Raw genomic sequence first — 21480 nt, forward strand, 5'->3', positions numbered from 1 at the left:
GTGCCAACTTCTAATATTTTATTCAGAATAGAACATAAATCACGGAACAAAAGTTTAAACTGAGAAAATGTACCATTTTAAGGGAAAAATATGTTGAATCAGAATTTTATGGTGTCAACAAATCCCCAAAAAGTTGGGACAAGGCCATTTTCACCACTGTGTGGCATCTCCCCTTCTTCTTACAACACTCAACAGACGTCTGGGGACCGAGGAGACCAGTTTCTCAAGTTTAGAAATAGGAATGCTCTCCCATTCTTGTCTAATACAGGCCTCTAACTGTTCAATCGTCTTGGGCCTTCTTTGTTGCACCTTCCTCTTTATGATGCGCCAAATGTTCTCTATAGGTGAAAGATCTGGACTGCAGACTGGCCATTTCAGTACCCGGATCCTTCTCCTACACAGCCTTGATGTTGTGATTGATGCAGAATGTGGTCTGGCATTATCTTGTTGCAGGGTCTTCCCTGAAAGAGATGACGTCTGGATGGGAGCATATGTTGTTCTAGAACCTGAATATATTTTTCTGCATTGATGGTGCCTTTCCAGACATGCAAGCTGCCCATGCCACACGCACTTATGCAACCCCATACAATCAGAGATGCAGGCTTCTGAACTGAGCGTTGATAACAACTTGGGTTGTCCTTGTCCTCTTTGGTCCGGATGACATGGCGTCCCAGATTTCCAAGAAGAACTTCGAATCGTGACTCGTCTGACCACAGAACAGTCTTCCATTTTGCCACACTCCATTTTAAATGATCCCTGGCCCAGTGAAAACACCTGAGCTTGTGGATCTTGCTTAGAAATGGCTTCTTCTTTGCACTGTAGAGTTTCAGCTGGCAACGGCGGATTGTGTTCACTGACAATGGTTTCTGGAAGTATTCCTGAGCCCATTCTGTGATTTCCTTTACAGTTGCATTCCTGTTTGTGGTGCAGTGTCGTTTAAGGGCCCGCAGATCACTGGCATCCAGTATGATTTTACGGCCTTGACCCTTACGCACAGAGATTGTTCCAGATTCTCTGAATCTTCGGATGATGTTATGCACAGTTGATGATGATAGATGCAAAGTCTTTGCAATTTTTCGCTGGGTAACACCTTTTTGATATTGCTCCACTATCTTTCTGCGCAACATTGTGGGAATTGGTGATCCTCTACCCATCTTGGCTTCTGAGAGACACTGCCACTCTGAGAAGCTCTTTTTATACCCAATCATGTTGCCAATTGGCCTAATTAGTGTTATTTGGTCTTCCAGCTCTTTGTTATGCTCAAATATACTTTTTCCAGCCTCTTATTGCTACTTGTCCCAACTTTTTGGGGATTTGTTGACACCGTGAAATTTTGAATCAACGTATTTTTCCTTTAAAATGATACATTTACTCGGATTAAACGTTTGATCTGTCATCTACGTTCTATTGCAAATAAAATATTGACATTTGCCATCTCCACATCATTGCATTCAGTTTTTATTCACAATTTGTTTAGTGTCCCAACTTTTTTGGAATCCGTTTTGTATATATATAAAAAAAGAAAAAACCTTAAGTCCTGTCACGACTACAGGCATCAATTCGATACGTCTGTCATGTCTACAGACACGTTTAAGTCCTGTCACGTCTACATGCATCAATTCAATACGTCTGTCACGTCTACAGTCACGTTAAGTCCTGTCACGACCACAGGATACGGTCCTACACTGTATGCCTCGTCCACTCTCATGTCTCAGTCTACACTCGTTCGGGGCATGCAAGGCTACTTAGGTCACATTTTATTCTGCTAGGTACACATCTTCCCATATTCAGTCACTTCGGTGAAGGGGTGCTCCGCATGCTGGACGGCATCTCGTGTGCTGGTACGGCAGTTCTTGGCACATCGGTGGTCCGTGATACTGGTGAATGCCACAAACTGGTGTTGGGTATTCATCTTCTGCATTAATCATGTTGTGTTTTAGTAAGATGTCTCAAGAATCATTGATGGGCAATACATCATCATCCCGTGGGACTCCGCACCATCATTAAGGTCATGGACTGTGCCCAAGTTCATGGCAGAGTTATCCAAAAGAGGCATTCCATTTCCAGCTTCTGCAAGGAAGGCGGAACTGTTCCGTCTTCTGTCTTCAGTTCCGGAGGTCCAAAATCTGCAGGTGGTGTCCATGGACACTATTCAGACCTCGCTTACGCAACTGCACGCGGCCATCAACTCCATGGCGTCATCAATGTTGAACTTTCAGGCCAGGCTAGAGTCGGTCGAGGCAGGCGATACAGCTGCCCGTTTGGTGTGCCAAAGTCCGTCAGGTTCTTCTAGTGTTGCGAGTGGGTCAGGTTCTGTACCCCCTATCGCACCGTTCCACTTCGTTCCAGCCAACATTCGACAGGAAATAATTGACGGCAAGGACGTGAACCCAGCGTCCCTACTCATAACAGCCCATGAGGCGCCAGACAACAAGACCATAGTCCGTGGGGAGGTCCCGGTGGTTCCTAAATCCAAGGATGTGAGGTTGAATAGAAACTCAGCATACCAGAGCTTGTGTTAGCCTTTAGTCTGTACAGGGTTGTTGTCTTATCCTGTTAGGGTCCCATCCACATGCAAACTGGGTACAGTATGTTATCAATGGTCTTTCCGCAGGTTCCCATACAGGGCTATTGGCTCTTCTCTTTTTGCAGGTCTCTCCACAAGCAGACCGCCTACCATCACCAGTGCCCAGGCTCGGCCAGCTAGTGATGGACTAACGGTTCATCTCGCTACCGCCAGGTCCCTTATGACTAAAGCCCTGTCCTGTAACACCCTGAGGATATATAAGAAGGCATGGACCTCGTTCTGTAAATTTAAGAGAACCCATTCTTCAGCAGGAGTGGGCAACATCTCTTACCTACTGGCCTTTGCCACATTTTTTGCCACTCTCACCACAAGCTGTCATTTAGGACTATTAAGTTATACCAGGCTGGGATTCAACATCATTTGTATCTACGGCATCCTAATCAACCCTCTTTGTTTTCAGCCCATCCAATTAGAATGCTACTGAAGGGTATCCAGAAGGGGTCCGCTGTGGCCCGCCTTACACGACAGCCATTTACAGGGTCAATGTTCAGATTGCTTTCAGATAAACTACGCAAAACCCCTTCAGTAAGCACACTAGTTTATTGATCAAGACAATCATATACCTAGCAGTCTACGGCTTCCTCAGACCAGGCGAGGAAGGATCAGCTGTCATGGGTGGGTCATGCTAAGTTCTTACTTTAACGTCCACAAAGACGGCCCGAGCGGCAATAAGTGGTGCCCAATTATGGCAGTGCAGGAATGGACGCTCTTTACCGAAGCAACCCCAGGGGATGCTCTTCTGCTAAGGCTGGGTTCTGCGTCTTTGAGTTGTCAGAACTTTCTCAAATTCATCTGAATATTATTGAGGAATGTTGGGGTCAGTCCCAGTTCCATCACAGGGCATTGCTTTCACACTGGTGCGGCTTCGCCGCCTCCAAGCACAACGTCTCAGTGCATGTTATTAAGAAGTTGGACAGATGGCAGTCGGCTTGTCATGCACGATATATACCAAATCCGCAGTGTGAAATGTTTAATGCTTTCAGGAATCTGGTATTGTAATTTTGTTAATAACACTATTGCCCTGAGCTATGTTTGTTATTTTTGGCCCCTTTAGCCTACCCTCCGTACAGCAATCTCGGCATACCCCTACTGCTTAGCATAGTAGGTAGGTAGGTAGGTAGGTAGGCGTACTCATCCTGAGCCGACCCGAATACAAGTTATAGGCAAATGGCTATTTGCCGCATTTGTGTGAGGGGAGGCGGGGCTATACTGCTTATAAGCCGCAGACTCCTCCTCACCTTACCGGCGGCTCGTTTCTGCCTCACCCTTCCAAGTCCCCTTTTATTCTAACTAGTCAATGGGGTGGGCCCCTTTAGCCTACCCTCCGTACAGCAGTCTCGGCATGCCCCTACTGCTTAGCATAGTAGGTAGGTAGGCGTACTCATCCTGAGCCGACACGAATACAAATATATATATATATATATATATATATAGAGAGAGAGACTTACCTACTGTGGGGTTTTGCTCTGTTAGACAGGCTAGCGGACGCAGTATAGAGGCAATCACAAACTGGTTAGCAGTTTTCCACCCGCAGTCCACAGCAGGCTTTAGGGGCCTGTTTCCCGGCATGCGGCTCTCAGCCCTTTAGCACAGCACAACTTCACAGGTCCCAAAACACAGAGACTCCCCAGCTTCTCTGTCAGATGGAGGATAAACCACACCCAGCTGAGATTGCTGGCTGTGTTTTTTATATAGGCCAAAAAGACCCGACCTGGAGCGTGGGGAGAAGCTACTCACCCAGCACTTTGGCTACTCCCAGTAAGAGCCAGCCCGGATCGGCTTCACAGCCATACTAACAAAAAACAGTGTCAGTCAGCACTAGCTGCCGCTGATAATTAAAACTACCAACTCTTACCTCACCAAGGCCAGGAATCTCGGTGACACATACCTTCCATCAATGACAGCCCCTTGCGCCTTCCTACACTACATAAATGTAGTTAATAGTTCCAGAGTATATATAATGGATGTGTTATAGCTAAGGGTACTTTCACACTTCGGCAGAGGATTTCGGTAGGCAGTCTGACAAATGCATTGCAATACCGGATCCGTCTTTCCGGTTGTAATCTCATTTTTAAAGGTCTGCGCATGTGCAGATCAGGAAACCGGATCCGGTTTTCTGGAACACTTAGTACCAGAGACGGCATTAATACATTTCAATGGAAATTAATGCCGGATCTGGCATTCCAGCAAGTAAGATAGTATACATAACATAGTACATAAGGCCGAAAAAATAAATTTGTCCATCCAGTTTGGCCTGTTATCCTGCAAGTTGATCCAGAGGAAGGGAAAAAAAAAAGAGTGAGTTAGAAGCCAATTTTCCCCACTTTAGGGGAATAAAAAATTCCTTCCCAATCAGGCAATCAGAATAACTCCCTGGATCAACGACCCCTATCTAGTAGCTATAGCCTGTAATATTATTACATTCCAGAAATACGTCCAGGCCCCTCTTGAATTCCTTTATTGTACTCACCATCACCACCTCCTCAGGCAGAGAGTTCCATAGTCTCACTGCTCTTACCGTAAAGAATCCTCTTCTATGTTTGTGTACAAACCTTCTTTCCTCCAGACGCAGAGGATGTCCCCTCGTCACAGTCCTGGGGATAAATAGATGATGGGATAGATCTCTGTACTGACCCCTGATATATTTATACATAGTAATTAGATGGATCGGATCCGCAAAACACATACGGACATCTGAATGGAGCATTACAGGGGGGTGATCAATGACAGGGGGGTGATCACCCCATATAGACTCCCTGATCACCCCCCTGTCATTGATCACCCCCCTGTCATTGATCACCCCCTCTAAGGCTCCATTCAGAGGTCCATATGATTTTTACGGATCCACGGATACATGGATCGGATACGCAAAACACATACGGACATCTGAATGGAGCCTTACAGTCGTCTTTTTTCTAAAGTAAATAACCCTAATTTTGATAATCTTACAGGGTACTGTAGTTGCCCCATTCCAGTTATTACTTTAGTTGCCCTCCTCTGGACCCTCTCCAGCTCTGCTATGTCTGCCTTGTTTACAGGAGCCCAGAACTGTACACAGTACTCCATGTGTGGTCTGACTAGCGATTTGTAAAGTGTTCAGGATTTTTGGCCGGAGAGAAAACTGCAACATGCTGCGATATTTTCTCCGTCCAAAAACCGTACAGTGACTGAACTGAAGACATCCTGATGCATCCTGAATGGATTGCTCTCCATTCAGAATGCATTAGGATAAAACGTATTAGTTTTTTTCCGGTATTGAGCCCCTGTGACGGAACTCAATACCGGAAAAGAAAAACGCTAGTGTGAAAGTACCCTAAATTATACATAGGTATGCTAAAAAAAGTCAAAATAAATTATTACATATGTAAAACCACATTAATGAGCATAAAACAGAAAGTAAGATGCTCGGGAACAAGGGAGGGCCCACAATGCCATGCAGATAGCCAATCAGCAGATAGCCAGCCCCTGTGATGTCACAGCCCTATAAAAAGCCTCATCCTGCCCGGTCTCCACCATTTTACAGTGAACTTAGTGCAGTTAGAGACGTTGCAGGCACTAGGGACAGTGATTAGAAAATACTTTATTCCCAAAAAATAAAACGATTGAGAAGTTCAGGGAAAGATTATTCATAGTATAGGTAAAGAATAGGGAGGAATTATCCACACTGTAGGAAGAGAGCCAAGAGGGGACTGAGAACTTACAATGGCCTTGGAAAAAATACCAAAAGTGGCCCCGTTTTGTAGTTGGGTCCAAATTGATGGAAGGCAGGGTCAGCAATACCATATTGTGGCACATTATACAACCCCAACAGAACCAAATACCACAGTCCATCACAAAATACTGACAGCAGCACAAAATACATCCCCAAAAACTTCCACTGGCCAGCGCACTGGGCATCGGCCTACCAAGAAATTTCCCTGTAAGGTCTATGGCTTATCGGCCCCTGGCTCACAGAGCAGGGACCAATAGGAGAGTGTACAGCCTGGATAATAGGAGCTATTCTATTACACCTTGCTGCACTAATTGGGGTTACTAAAAGTGATCTATTACTCCAGATTTTAGGTTGCGTTAAACAGTAATTGCGGTAATACTAGCATCTGTTATTGGGTTGAAAGTGCTGTCTGATACAAACAGTTTTGGGGTTTATTTATTTTAAATATATAAAAGTACATCCATTCATCCTTGCTTTTGGGGTGAATTTACAGCCTGATACAACCAGTTTTGGGGTGTGTTCAGGGCCGGCGCCACCAGTAAGGCGACTTAGGCAGTCACCTAGGGCGCCATTTAGCAGGGGGCGCCCGTTGCGGTGTGGTGTAAAAAATAAAATAAAATAAAAATTGGTTATATAAGTTCGGCCGGCCGGCGGCGCCCCTCCTGCTGCTCCTCCTGATCGGCTGAGCGCTTGCCGCTCCTCTAAAGTATCTCCGGCCGCCGGCTCAGTGCTGCGCAGCCTGCCTGCGCCTGCTATGTCTGCTCTGTGCTGTTAATGTAGCGTGGCCGAGCTCTGTTCGGTCCCCGGTACAGGAGCTTTTGTTTCCTGTACCCGGCCGGACTGACGGGAAGTGCTCACTTAGTGTGCACTTCCTTTCAGTCCGGCCGGGTACAGGAAACAAATGCTCCTGTACCGCGGACCGATCAGAGCTCGGCCACGCTACACTAGAGGTGACAGGGGGGGGGAATGGAAATGAGAGTGACAAGAGGGGGGGGATAGAAATGAGAGTGACAAGGGGGGGGGAATGGAAATGAGAGTGACAAGGGGGAGGGGAATGGAAATGAGAGTGACAAGGGGGGAGGGGAATGGAAATGAGAGTGACAAGGGGGGGGAATGGAAATGAGAGTGACAAGGGGGGGAGCGGAATGGAAATGAGAGTGACAAGGGGGGGAGGGGAATGGAAATGAGAGTGACAAGGGGGGGAGGAAATGAGTGTGACAAGGGGCGGGAATGGAAATGAGAGTGACAAGGGGGGGGAATGAGTGTCAAGGGGGGGAATGGAAATGAGAGTGTTAAAGGGGGGGAATGGAAATGAGAGTGACAAGGGGGGAGGAAATGAAAGTGACAAAGGGGGGAGGAAATTAGAGTGACAAGGGGGGGGGGGTGGAAATGAGAGTGACAAGGGGGGGGAAAATGAGTGACAAGGGAGGGGGGGTAGAATGAGATTGACAAGGGAGGGAGGGGGGAAATGAGAGTGACAAGGAAGGGGGTGTAGAATGAGAGTGACAAGGGAGGGAGGGGGGTAGAATGAGAGTGACAAGGGAGGGGGGGGAATGAGAGTGACAAGGGAGGGAGGGGGATAGAATGAGAGTGACAAGGGAGGGGGGGTAGAATGAGATTGACAAGGGAGGGAGGGGGGAAATGAGAGTGACAAGGAAGGGGGTGTAGAATGAGAGTGACAAGGGAGGGAGGGGGTGTAGAATGAGAGTGACAAGGGAGGGGGTGTAGAATGAGAGTGACAAGGGAGGGAGGGGGGTAGAATGAGAGTGACAAGGGAGGGGGGGAATGAGAGTGACAAGGGAGGGAGGGGGGTAGAATGAGATTGACAAGGGAGGGAGGGGGGGAAATGAGAGTGACAAGGAAGGGGGTGTAGAATGAGAGTGACAAGGGAGGGAGGGGGGTGTAGAATGAGAGTGACAAGGGAGGGGGTGTAGAATGAGAGTGACAAGGGAGGGAGGGGGGGTAGAATGAGAGTGACAAGGGAGGGAGGGGGGTAGAATGAGAGTGACAAGGGAGGGAGGGGGGTAGAATGAGAGTGACAAGGGAGGGAGGGGGGGTAGAATGAGAGTGACAAGGGAGGGGGGGTAGAATGAGATTGACAAGGGAGGGAGGGGGGGTAGAATGAAATTGACAAGGGAGGGGGGAAATGAGAGTGACAAGGAAGGGGGTGTAGAATAAGAGTGACAAGGAAGGGGGTGTAGAATGAGAGTGACAAGGGAGGGAGGGGGTGTAGAATGAGAGTGACAAGGGAGGGGGTGTAGAATGAGAGTGACAAGGGAGGTGGTAGAATGAGAGTGACAAGGGAGGTGGTGTAGAATAAGAGTGACAAGGGAGGGGGTGTAGAATGAGAGTGACAAGGGAGGGGGGGGGAATAAGAGTGACAAGGAAGGGGGTGTAGAATGAGAGTGACAAGGGAGGGAGGGGGGTGTAGAATGAGAGTGACAAGGGAGGGGGTGTAGAATGAGAGTGACAAGGGAGGGAGGGGGGTAGAATGAGAGTGACAAGGGAGGGGGGAATGAGAGTGACAAGGGAGGGAGGGGGGTAGAATGAGATTGACAAGGGAGGGGGGGAAATGAGAGTGACAAGGAAGGGGGTGTAGAATGAGAGTGACGAGGGAGGGGGGTGTAGAATGAGAGTGACAAGGGAGGGGGTGTACAATGAGAGTGACAAGGGAGGGAGGGGGGTAGAATGAGAGTGACAAGGGAGGGGGTGTAGAATGAGTGTGACAAGGGAGGGAGGGGGGTGTAGAATGAGAGTGACAAGGGAGGGGGTGTAGAATGAGAGTGACAAGGGAGGGGGGAATGAGAGTGACAAGGGAGGGAGGGGGGTAGAATGAGATTGACAAGGGAGGGAGGGGGGGAAATGAGAGTGACAAGGAAGGGGGTGTAGAATGAGAGTGACAAGGGAGGGAGGGGGGTGTAGAATGAGAGTGACAAGGGAGGGGGTGTAGAATGAGAGTGACAAGGGAGGGGGTGTAGAATGAGAGTGACAAGGGAGGGAGGGGGGTAGAATGAGAGTGACAAGGGAGGGGGGAATGAGAGTGACAAGGAAGGGAGGGGGGTAGAATGAGATTGACAAGGGAGGGGGGGAAATGAGAGTGACAAGGAAGGGGGTGTAGAATGAGAGTGACGAGGGAGGGGGGTGTAGAATGAGAGTGACAAGGGAGGGGGTGTACAATGAGAGTGACAAGGGAGGGAGGGGGGTAGAATGAGAGTGACAAGGGAGGGGGTGTAGAATGAGTGTGACAAGGGAGGGAGGGGGGTGTAGAATGAGAGTGACAAGGGAGGGGGTGTAGAATGAGAGTGACAAGGGAGGGAGGGGGGTAGAATGAGAGTGACAAGGGAGGCGGGAATGAGAGTGACAAGGGAGGGAGGGGGGTAGAATGAGATTGACAAGGGAGGGAGGGGGGGAAATGAGAGTGACAAGGAAGGGGGTGTAGAATGAGAGTGACAAGGGAGGGAGGGGGGTGTAGAATGAGAGTGACAAGGGAGGGGGTGTAGAATGAGAGTGACAAGGGAGGGGGTGTAGAATGAGAGTGACAAGGGAGGGAGGGGGGTAGAATGAGAGTGACAAGGGAGGGGGGAATGAGAGTGACAAGGGAGGGAGGGGGTAGAATGAGATTGACAAGGGAGGGAGGGGGGGAAATGAGAGTGACAAGGAAGGGGGTGTAGAATGAGAGTGACAAGGGAGGGAGGGGGGTGTAGAATGAGAGTGACAAGGGAGGGGGTGTAGAATGAGAGTGGCAAGGGAGGGAGGGGGGTAGAATGAGAGTGACAAGGGAGGGAGGGGGGTAGAATGAGAGTGACAAGGGAGGGAGGGGGGGTAGAATGAGAGTGACAAGGGAGGGGGGGTAGAATGAGATTGACAAGGGAGGGAGGGGGGGTAGAATAAGATTGACAAGGGAGGGAGGGGGGAAATGAGAGTGACAAGGAAGGGGGTGTAGAATGAGAGTGACAAGGGAGGGAGGGGGGTGTAGAATGAGAGTGACAAGGGAGGGGGTGTAGAATGAGAGTGACAAGGGAGGGGGTAGAATGAGAGTGACAAGGGAGGTGGTGTAGAATAAGAGTGACAAGGGAGGGGGTGTAGAATGAGAGTGACAAGGGAGGGGGGGGGGGGGGAGAAGAGAGTGACAAGGGAGTCCCCAGAGCCAGACCAAGAGCCAGACTGCAGCCAGAGACCAGATCATCTTATTGTCCTGGTGGTCAGTAGACAATGCAATATGTTTATTATGTAATTGTTTAGTTATTAATACTACATTGGAAACTAATTTACCTCACATTTAGGGTCCATTCACACATCCGTGTGTGTTTTGCGGATCCACAAAACACGGACAGCGGCAATGTGCGTTCCGCATTTTGCGGACCGCACATTGCGGATCGCACATTGCCGGCACTAAGAGAATATGCCTATTCTTGTCCGCTATTGCGTCAAGAATATGACATGTTCTATTTTTTTCTGGATCGGAATTGCGGATCCTGCGGCCCCATAGAAATGTATGGGTCCGCAATTCCGTTCCGCAAAAAGAGACAGCTACAAGAAGCTTGATTAACCGTAAGGGAAGCATAGCAGTTCTTTTAATTTAAAAGCTGAGAAGGGGGTGGAACATATGTGATGTCTGATAAGGGGGGGGAGCGGCAATTTTTATCTTGCCTAGGGCGGCAAAAATCCTTGCACCGGCCCTGGGTGTGTTTAGTTGATATATAACTACTTCCAATCCCCCTTGATTCTGGGGTGAAATTGCATTCTGATACAAACAGTTTTGGGGTGTATTTAGTTTATATATAAGTACTTGTAGTCTGGCATGCTGCATGGGTGAAGAAAGCACACTCCTCGGGCTTAAGAAAAAAGAAAAAAAGATACTAAAGGTGATCACACAATAAAGGCAGAGAACAGATAACCCGAATAGAGTTAGCCGCCATTCGCCGAAGCAGAACACTTCTCTAAACTTTTAGGGTGGTCAGATTCTTTTACACTTAAATGGGTTATCCAATACTATAAACTGCACCCCCCCATATGCCGGACTCCTCACAGGTAATATACTTACCCGGCTCCCCTCCCCCTGCACCGCTCCTGGTCCCCGCACCGCCGCTACTTCTCCCCGTGCGCTGATTAAAACATCTGGTGTCGGGGGGAGCAGCGAATGGCAGGCAGGGATGGGTACGAGCCTCCCTAGCGTCACCCACGATGCTAGGGAGGCTCTTCCCCAATTGCCATTGGCTGCTCCCCCCGACACCGGATGTTTTAATTGGCGCACAGGGAGAAGCAGCAACGGTGGTGCGGGGACCAGGAGCGGCGCGGGGAGCGGGGTAAGTATATTCACTGTGAGCAGGGCCGGTTTTAGACAAAACGTGGCCCTGGGCAAAATCAAAAGGGAGGGCCCACATGTTGTAATAATGTGCTAAAAACATAGTCCGACGTCCGACACCCCTGCCGATCAGCTGTTTGAGGAGATGGCGTGTGCTGTTCACTGCTGCTGTTGCACGCCGTCTCCTCAAACAGCTGATCATCGGGAGTGCCAGGTGTCAGACCCCCGCTGATCTAATATTGCGGACCTATCCTAAGGATAGGTCATCAATATGAAAATCCCGGAGAACCTCTTGAAGCTACCCCCAATACTGTGCCTGTTGTGCTCCCCCCCCATGTCCACAAACACTATACTATACACCCAGACTGCCCTCATTAATAATGGTGCCCCCAATAGTGATAACACTCCCCAAGATAGCCCCCATTAGTAGCAATGCCCTCTATATTGCATCAAATAATAACGCCCCTACAGTACTCTAGAAGTAATAATATAACCATAATGCTCCCAGTGGCTCTAATGTCCCCCTGTAGTGCCCCCCCCCCACTAGTTGCAATATATAATGCTTCCCCCCATAGTGCCAATATACAGTATATATCTATAATGTTCCACTGTAGTGCCAGTATGTATATAATGCTCCTCCATTCCTCCCCAGTAGTGCCAAGTAAATATAATTATCTCCTTTTCAACCTTCCCTGGTGCCCCCAGCAGTGTGGACATTTAGTATAAAAGAAAAAAAAACTGCCTCCCTCCAGTCCCCCTGCCGCTGTCTACAATGCAGAACACAGTTTTATCTGTAGCTTGTGTTGCTGTGTCCTGATGCTTGCGGTCCCAATGACATCACCACTCCTGCTCCGGGTCTCGCGTGATGGCGTCATCATGCGAGACCCAGAGCAGGTGGTTGCAGTGATGTCATTGCGGCTTCTTGCTCTGTTCTAACGCCTCACAGGCTTGAGGCCTAGCGGCCTGAGGCTTGTGAAGTTGGACAGCCATGCGTGCGCCCCCCTTTATGGGGCAAAGTATCGCCCTAGGCGGATGACTATCCTCCCCTATCCATCGTCCCGGTCCTAATTCAGAGCACATTACTGCAGGAGGTATAACATGAGAGGACTATAACTCCCAGCATCTCTAAGCCATTATTATTTAATATCAGAGCACATTACAGGGGGATGTATAAGAGGATGGGACTATAACTCCCAGCATGTCCAAGCCGTTCTTATGTAATATCAGAGTACATTACAAGAGGAGATATAAGAGAAGACTACAACTCCCAGCATGTCCAAGCAGTTATTTTGGAATGTCAGAGTACATTATAAGAGGAGGTATAGAACTCCCAGCATATCCAGGGTGTTGTAATGTACCCTGATATATAATAATGGCCTGGACATGCTGAAAGTTGTAGTCCTCTCCTCTTATACCTAATCTTGTAATGTACTCTGATATTACATAGCAAGCTGGACATACCGGGAGTTGTAGTCCTCTCCTCATACCTCCTCTTGTAATGTACTCTGATATTACATAACAGGAGGTATAAGAGGAGAGGACTACAATTCCCAGCATTTCCCTTGCACTTACAGTGAATCCATACTTCTTCAAATGCATCTCTGATCTTCTTCTTCATTACTTTACTGCACTGCTGAGCTCTGCCTCTTGTTCTGGTCACATGATAGTGAGGTCATCACAGGTCCTTCCTCCCCTCTTCTCTGCTGAGCTCCGCCTCCTGCATCTGACATTATCGCAGGTCCTGTCAGCACTGTGGTAATGATGTCTCTTACATGTGAGGGAGGGGACCTTACACTGCATTGTAAAGTGCATCTGTTCAGCTGTCCACCCGTTTGCTTCCTCGGACGTTCAGATGAACAGCAGCACTGAAGCAGGGGGCCTCTTAGACAATGGGGGCCCTGGGTAATTGCCCAGTTTGCCCCCCCCCCCCCCCCCCAACGCCGGCCGTGACTGTGAGGGGCTCGGCATATGGAGGGGCAGTTTATAGTATTGGATAACCCCTTTAATTCAATACCTCAATCAGTAGTTGTAGAGTTGGTGTGAAATAGCGGCCTGATTCTACACATTTTAGGGTGAGTTCACACTTCAGTTATTTGATCAGTTGTTACTATCATTTTTTGTGAGCCAAAACCAGTAGTGAGCCCTACTCAGAGATAAGGTGTAATGGAAATATCTGCACCTGTTCTGTGGCAACTCGTGGGTTAAATTGACAAGTTCACTGTGGATCTTATTGTGTCTGTGTTTTGGTGAATGCCACACCCCTTGCTTCAGGTGTTGCTTGTTGGTGAATTGCCTTTCCCATAAGTAGCCGCTTCTCACTCTTGGAGGGGTGGTTTATAGATTTTCTTCCTGCCTTCTAACTAGCTGGTCGGTTGTACTCTATGGTGCTTCTGGAGTTGCCAATTTTCTACTTTCAGATAAGTCTTGTCTTTTCTTATTGTTTTGTGTTTGTTATATTCCCTGTTGTTTGTATCTGGGCCTGAGACAGATACTTCCATTCGTCCATCTGGGGAGGAATGGGTTGTCTGTGGTCTCATTCCAGGGCCTTATAGGGATATAAGGGCCTAGGTATACAGCATATGAATATTCCTACCTTCAAGGTCTATTCATATTGATAGGTAGTCAGGACCCGGATTAGGGTTGTCTAGGAGGTGACCTGTTCCTTCCCTAGTTTCCAGGCCCCTAGTTTCCACCTTTCCTCCTGTGTTTAGTGTGGAGTTTTTCCCCCACACTGATCGTGACACCTTAGACTGGTGAGGGTGACAACAGTGACGTGCAGACAGCGGCGGACGATGATGTGGTGGATTGCACGTGGGAGCCGGGTGAAGAGGGGACTTCATCCTCATCATGAGAAGTGGGTGGCAGCTTGCGCGTGATGCAGCGGCTGAACCAGCAGGGTGCTAGCATGGCTGTGAGTCAGCAGGGTGGCAGCAGTGTGAGATCTGTAGCCAAATGTGCCCAGGGTAGACCGCCTGTTATGCAGGAGCCTATCTGTCCGGAAAGAAGTAGCGGTGCACCGGTCCACAGACGCAGCAGTAGCAGGCAGTCAGCACGGAGTGGTGGGGGGAAAATGCCATACTCGGCGGTGCGGGAATTTTTCATCAAGCCACCGGAGGACTATCATGACCCACTCTGTGACTGGCCACTGTGTTGACGATTCATGCGATTCCTCAAGCGATTCCCATCCTCACCACTCTGTTACTGGGCCACTGTGTTGACTCCTCATGCTATTGCCACCTCACCACTCAGTTATGGAGCACTACTTGTTTCAGTGTGTAACAGAACAGGTTCTGTAAAAATCTATGTGCAATCAGCTGACGGTGTAAAAGGAGTGCGCTTCTTCTTGACGCTAAGATTGACCTGTAAGGCTGAGTTCACACTTTTGGTCCCGTAACTGACCAAATAAGTGAAGTGTGCAGTGATTCTAAGAGTGACGCCTGTCATGTGCGTGTCATACTGACTCAAAGTATTCTTTCACTACCAAAGCAGACACCCTATGCGGTGTTACTGCAAGGCACAGTGTTCTACACCAGTCATGGACAGTTCGCCGTGTTCTCCCGCGAACAAATTCGGGCTGCCATCTTAACTCACAAGTCCGGCGATGCTCAGGTAAGCCCTTACCTGTTCCTGTGCCACGAGCCGGCCTGAAATCAAATGCGGTCACCGGGAGCAGGCAGTTCCGAGAACAGCCGCCGGGGGCCTTCATCGGGCTGTTCTCGGAACTGCCTGCTCCCGGTGACCGCATTTGTTTCAGACCGGCTCGCGGCACAGGTAAGGGCTTACCTGTGCCTCGCCGGACTTGTGAGTTAAGATGGCAGCCCGCATGTGTTTTCGCGGGCGAACACGGCGAACTGGCCATCACTGTTCTACACCACTATACAGGCTCTCTTCAGCCAGGAAATAGCTATTTAAATAGTTATTTAATGCGATTCGTCATGAATAAATTCGGATCGAATCAAATCTTTTTGGGAAATTTGGCGAACCGTCCGAATCAAAGTTTTGAGAAATTCGCTCATCTCTAGTGAAATCCATCAATCAACCTACAAATAGAAAGGTCAGATTAGACTTTGCCAAAAAAAAAAAAACATCTAAAGAAGCCAGCCCAGTTCTAGAACAGCATTCTTTGGACAGATGAATCTAAGATCGACCTGTACCAGAATGATGGAAGAAAGTATGGAGAAGGCTTGGAACGGCTCATGATCCAAAGCATACCACATCCTCTGTAAAACATGGTGGAGGCAGTGGGATGGCATGGGCATGTATAGCTTCCAATGGCCCTGGGGCACTACTGTTTATTGATGATGTGACAGAAGACAGAAGCAGCCGGATGAATTCTGAAGTGTACAGGGATATACTTTCTGCTTAGATGCAGCAAGGTTGGTAGGACAGCACTTCACAGTACAGATGGACAATGACCCAAAGCATACTGCAAAAGCAACCCAGGTTTTTTTTAAGGCAAAGAAGTGGAATATTCTGCAGTGGCCAAGTCAATCACCAGATCTCAACCTGATCAAGGATACATTGCACTGTATTACACAAGCAGATTTTTCAGCTGATAATCTCTAACGAGCTGTAATACTGCAGCCATTTACTCGATGAATGAGCAAATGCTCGTTCGTCGGGTTATTCAGATTTTTAAGCATGTTTCGGCAGCAGATTGTGCTGTCTAATAGCGATCTGCCTCCGGCAAACCACTAGACAGTATGGGGACGAGTGATGGCATTAGCGATCGCTCCTCCCCATGCTGCGGAAGAGATGGCTGCATGTAATAGCAGCAGTCTCCTCCATTAACTAGCAAGCAGGCGATTGCCAGGAGGGAGCGAGGAAACCCAGCTTTTGGTGGTGTCCATGGGTTCCAGAATTCAGGTAGTCATTGTCTGCAAAGGATTCTCTTATTGATGGTAATGTTAATTTGTCCTATTACTTCTGAGCCTCTGAAATGAGGAGGTTTTGTAGAAAAATGGTTGCAATTCCTAAACATTTCACAGGATATTTTTGTTCAACCCCTTGAATTAAACCTGAAAGTCTACACTTCAGTTGCATCTCAGTTATTATCATTATTATTATTTTTTATTATTATTATTATAGCGCCATTCATTCCATGGCGCTGTACATATGAAAAGGGGTACACACGCATGAACAAGATGACTTACAAACTGGTACAGAAGGAGAGAGGTGGCATGCAGAGCCCAAATCATGAAGATTGTGTCACTGTCCAAATATTTCTGGACCTAACTGTATGTCCATTTATATCCTTCAATAGACAGTAGATGGCTTACTCTGTATCTCTGTATCTTATTTCTTGTCCACCTCTCTTTGGTGGTCGCACATGCTCAATTCAAATCTTCAACTGTTACCAGCCATATCTTCTATTAGAAGCTGTGATAGTTACAGGGAAAGAGCTACAGCAGAAAGGACATATCCCCTAAGAAAGGACATGCCCCCTGAGCTGCCAGCTTAAAATAAATCTAGCAGAGAAACTGGGTCAATGAATGGAGAGATATCTGGATCCATGTGAGGTACAGGGCTGGTTCTAGCTTTGTTAGAAATAAACTGTCATGTACTATATGATGTCTGATTTTCATGTTTTACATGATTTATGAAAGGGGCTGTGCCAGTAATTGGCATTTGCCCCTCAGGGTGTCATTGAGACATATAAAATGTATTGTTGGTGTCCATGTCTCTCTGCCCCCCTTCTTTCTCTCCTTTTCCCGCCATTTATTTCTCCTCAGGTAAATCTGTGGTTAGCCGGCAGCTGAATTAAAGGTGATTGGCAGAAAAGGGTTGCTGACCAGTTGCTGGGCAAAGGGCTATTTTTATCTGGAACAATGGATTGGTCAAGGGCAGTTTTCGGCGGGAATGAAGAAGTATTATGACAAATATTTTATTTTCTATTCAATAATGTACCATTTGTTCAATTTTCTGTTTTTATTTAAGAGAAAAAAATCAAGAAAAAGAGAATTGAAAAGAAAAATTAAAAAGAAAAAGGAATGAAGAAGTATTTATAGAAGACACTCACCATTGGAAGCTCTGTCAGCAGCTGAAGAGTGAAGAAAGAAGATCGTGTCCCGCCCGCCCTCCCAAGGGTTTAGTCGCGGTCTTTTGAAATAGGGGGAGGGGGGTTAGTCGCTCAGCCTTACTGGGTGGACTCTTGAGGAGTAGTGCACTAATGGACTTGAGTTAATATTGGTGGGAATTTCAATGGTTGAATAATTTATGGAATTTTATTATTTATGGTTACCCACCTCCCCCCCCCCCCCCCCAGTTTAATAAAGACTGCGGCCATTTTTATCCACAATGGTAGTCTTGTGTATTTATTATAATGGTAAGGTTAAATTGTCGAGTATGGCACCATGGCATGACCCCTTTAACTTCAAAACGTGTACTTTATATTCAGTTTATGATGGCTTTTGCATGACAAAGTCTATCAAATATCGTTAAGACATGCCTTTGCCCCCATGCACAAAGTGAAGGGACGAGTTTGGTGTGGAGGAACTTCAGCAGTCTGCACTGAGCTCTCACCTCATCCCCTCTGACCATCTTTAGGATGAATTTGAAGAATGCTTTTGAATCAAACCTTCTCACCCAACATCAGTGCCTGACCTCACAAATGCTCGTTTTCATTAACGGATTAAAATTCTCATATACACACTACAAAATCCAGTGAAGAGTCTTCCCAGAAGAGTGGAGAGTGTTATAGCAGTGGCCCAACTCCATATAAACTGCCATAGTATTGGAATGGGGTGTCCATCACATAAAAGTGATGTCTACATACATTTGGCCAAAGCTCTCACCACCTACTTAAATAGGGATGAGAACAACTTGAAATGGGCTTACTCTCTCCAGGGGCCCCATAGCAGCCATATATGTTGTCATTGTGATACCTACCCCTTGCAGTTCTAAGTGTGGCTTAATATTTAATAATGGTCAGACTGAGTTGTTTATGATTTTTAAGCAAAATGTAACATTAGGTAAGCGAATCCAATAAGATATGTAATATTTGAATATAACTGCACAAAAAAACGCCAAAAAGTAACTTTCCTCTTGACTTAATAATTGGTTGAACCATCTTTATCAGAAATACAAGGCTTGTCTTTTGCATCCTTGTTGATGTACATGTCGCTATATACTAAACCTTACCATGACTGTAAAGCAGTCACCAAAAAGTTTCTAAAAAATAATATGGAAAAGCATTGTTGACCTATATCTAGAGGAACATCTAACCACAGTGTGAGCTACTTCTCAAGACTAGTCAACCCACCAAACTACTTCACAGTTACATCTCACCCGCAAATTCCAAGACAACTGAGATGAGCATCTGAAAACTGTAGGCCACTCCAGGATAAGCCATGGTCAGTGGCGTACCGCCAATATAGGCAGACCACGCCGTTGCTATGGGGCCTGCGGCACTGGGGGGCCCGGAGCGCAGGAAAGACCCCACCCACTCCATTTACTGTGCAAAAATGTATAATATATTGAGCAGCGGGGCATTTGTGTTCTTTCAGCATCCAGCGACCCCACCCCCACCCCACTCCCAGACCAGTTTCTGTCTGACCTACGGATCCATCCAGACAAGGGCTTTCTGCACGTAACTCTGGCCAATCAGCGCAAGTCAGCACAAAGAAGCAGCTGCTGATTGGCACAGGCGTGCTGCACCCAGACTCCGACCCGGAGAGTAACGTCGCCACTCTCATCACATCTGCGTGCCGCCGCCTAGTCAACAGCTGACAGGCACAACACAGGCCAGTGGAGGACCACTGCTGATGGGACAGATAGAGTGACACGGTCATCAGACAGATAGAGTGACACGGTCACCAATGTCTATATCGCTGGTTGGTGTAGTTCAGTAGTTCATGTAGAACTTCGATTGAGCATGCAGCAAAAGAGGACTCCTAGGGAGGGAGGGGGACACGCTTTCCTCCTAGACTGTCCTCTATGAGCCTCCACCTCGCTGAGTCCACTATGAGCCCCAACCCCAAAATGCCCGGGGGGGAGGGAGTAGGAGGAAAGCACACTAGCCTCTATGAGACTCCTCCCCAATCCCCCCCCCCCAGGTCCACTATGAGCCTCCCCAACTGGGCCCAATGCCCCCCAAAATGCCCAAGGAGGGTGGGGAAGGAGTAGGAGGAAAGCACACTGGCCTCTATGAGCCTCCCCCCCTGAATCCTCTATGAGCCCCCCAACCCCTAATGCCCCCCAAAATGCCCAGTAGGGGGAGGAAAGCACTGGGGGGCATTAGGGGTTGGGGTGCTCATAGAGGCTCATAGAGGACTTGGGAGGAGGCTCATAGAGGACAGTGTGCTTTCCTCCTACACCATTTTGGGGGGCATTAGGGGTTGGATAACCCCTCTCACTCCTTGCTGCTGATGCTGAGTGTGCACATAGCCACCAATCATATTCCCCCAAGCCACCCATCCCCCAACACATTAGTCACCTTTGGGGTGGGAAATATGATTGGTGGCTATGTGCACACTCAGCATCAGCAGCAAGGAGTTAAAGGGGTTTGGGCAGTGGCGTACTGCAACCGTTTGGGGTAAGAGAAGTTATGACAAAATGGGGGGGTGGGATGGGAGGAGCCAGGACAAGAGGTGGGACGGGCCAGGGGTGGGTAGTGGGCGGAGTTAGGGGGCCCAATTCAGATTCTTGCTATGGGAGCCCAGTGATTTCTATGTACGCCCCTGGCCAAGGTCAATGTGTATGACTATTACAATAGGAGATGAATCGAACGCTAGCTTCATCAAAGAGTAAAAAGCTGGAAATCCCTACTGTCCAAGAGTGATATCAATGTACATTTCACACATGATAATCCTCAAACTGGAACCGAAAACCTTCCAGTCCAGTGTCTCTTAATTAAAGCAGTCCCTCGGGCAGAGGTTTCTAATCATAGATATTATAGACTGACATCAAATTTTACCTTGAATTAAGGTGTCAGTACATAATTAGACCTGCCTATGGTAACCATATGTAGATTACTGCTAATTACCAAACTGCAGCGGCCCAAGAAACTTAAACCAAGGAAAGCACAGGTGCAGCCCAGGAAACAGCAGTAATCCCCATGCAGTTAGCGTGTTTTTCTTCTTTTCTACCTTGGCTTAGAAATGCAATGTCATCTAAATGAATGTATGTCTAAAAGTCACCAGCTACAGCACAAGTCATTTGTATGTGTAGATAGTAACAGGGAATGAGCTGACCCTTCATATAACCTGCCACATTGGAAAATTATTATTTTGGATTCCTTGCCCAGAAATTGCTCCTGAGGGAATATATCTATCAGAGAAATGGTTATTATTAACCAAATTATGCCTGATCATGGTGAGGTATAGTATTTACACAGGTGGCAGGAGGTTAACTAAGCCTGCTCATTCTCACCAGTTAAGAGGTCCACGAAAAGACGACATTCACTCAGATATCACTGCAGTTGTCCGCCTGCAACTTATTAGATAGGAATTTTAGCTGAGGATATTATAAATATTTCCGGGGGATATCCCTCTTCCTCAATACATGTCCCATTGAGTCTCTAAATCCCAAGTTGAGCTTTCTGCCGTTTGAAGTGGGATTGGACAGGGTGTGAGAGGACAGGAGAGCAAATCTGAACAACTTTATGAGGAGAATCATAAAACACACTGTGTCCTCCAAGTCTTACTCAGCAGAAGCCAGAAACTGCTAATAAGATTGAAACATCTGTCCTCACGTTGGAGCAATAGGTCTGCATCTTTACTAGAATGTATGTATCAGTCTGCACTACAATTACCGTGCTAAGATTTTCTCCGTAGGGTTTTGTTGAGTGGGAAAACATTGGTGTGGCACTGGCTGTGAACCTACAGATGTGTACTTATTATACCAGGGTGAGAAGGCAATCTCAAGTGTTTTCCTGTC

This window comes from Bufo bufo, chromosome 3 (assembly GCF_905171765.1).
Source record: "Bufo bufo chromosome 3, aBufBuf1.1, whole genome shotgun sequence".
Classification (NCBI taxonomy): Eukaryota; Metazoa; Chordata; class Amphibia; order Anura; family Bufonidae; genus Bufo; species Bufo bufo.